Source organism: Arachis ipaensis, chromosome B04, assembly GCF_000816755.2.
Source record: "Arachis ipaensis cultivar K30076 chromosome B04, Araip1.1, whole genome shotgun sequence".
NCBI lineage: Eukaryota > Viridiplantae > Streptophyta > Magnoliopsida > Fabales > Fabaceae > Arachis > Arachis ipaensis.
The window spans coordinates 120,539,664-120,541,048 of record NC_029788.2 but is presented as its reverse complement, the minus strand read 5'-3'; positions in this window follow the sequence as shown (position 1 = coordinate 120,541,048).

The following is a 1,385-nucleotide window of genomic DNA, read 5'->3' as shown; positions in this document are numbered from 1 at the left end:
CCAAAATAATTAACAATATGAAACTCTGTTGATTTACTTTTTTTTATTTTTGGTCTTCTTGGCATTGTCGTTCAAATTTTTTTTTTTGAGGTCTTTTGTGGTCCAACAATGGTGAAAAATTGCCAAAAATATGGGGTTGGAAAGCATGAAAAGAGGGATACGAGAGTGAAAGAGATGGTTGCTGGGAGGGGGGAGACACTCATATTTGGGGTATAGTGCAACAAAGCCAACCAAGGAAGCCATCTGCATGCGCGCTACATGGAAGGAGTACGCAAATCGGTGTGTACCGTCCGATTGGTGAAATCGGACCGTCCGATTTCAGTTCTACCAATCGGTCCGTCCGATTACTTCTGCACAGCCATCACAGCTCGGTGATACACCATAAACCCCCTATATCCCTGCTATACACCATCATTTCCTCCATATCAAAATTAAAAATCTCGAATTATTAGAATGCTAATAAAAATTATTTATATTTGGATAAAGTATATTTTTTATCCCTGAAGTTTGATAAAAGTTTCAAAAATATCCCTAAGTTTTATTTTGTTTCAATTTTGTCCCAAAAATTTTCGATTTGCATCAAATATACCCCTGACGGCTAATTTTTCAAAAAATTTAAGACAAATTCAACAACAATTTCATAAAAACAACCCTCAATACAAACAAATCAAGCATAATTTTCATGCATTATTGTTAAATTGGTCTTAAATTTTTTGAAAATTTAGCCGTCGTGGGTATATTTGATACAAATCGAAAACTTTTGGGTCAAAATTGAAATAAAATAAAACTTAGGAGTATTTTTGAAACTTTTGCCAAACTTGAGGGACAAAAAGTATACTTTACCCTTTATATTTTTATTAACGATAGAAATGTATTTAAAAATATTTTAAAATAAGACAAAAATATCTAATATCTATTCTCAAAAATGTCTTAAAAATTGGATTTTAATACGATTTTTTATGAGCATCACTAAAAAAATAAAATAATTTTTTTTACCAAAAATAGGGAGATTCGAATCCGCAACCTCTAGATGAGTATAGAAAGACTATGCCGATTGAGTTACAACTCGTTGACAAAAAAATAAAACAACTTTATTCTCAAAAATTAGTAATTTTATACTTAGGTAAATTTATTTTACGATTTTTTTATTAATGACCATATATACTTTTTAAAAAAAAATCTAGAAGCCCAATTTTAATCCATTTTTTATATACTTTTTATATAGCTATATATTCAAATATTCTTACAAAATTTTGGACGAAATTCATAAATAATTTGTCAAATATAAAATATATTTGCCATTTTTTAAAAAATAATAATATTTTTAATTTTTTTTTATCACATTTTATAATGTTTTAAAAATATTTATGGCATTATCAAAAAAT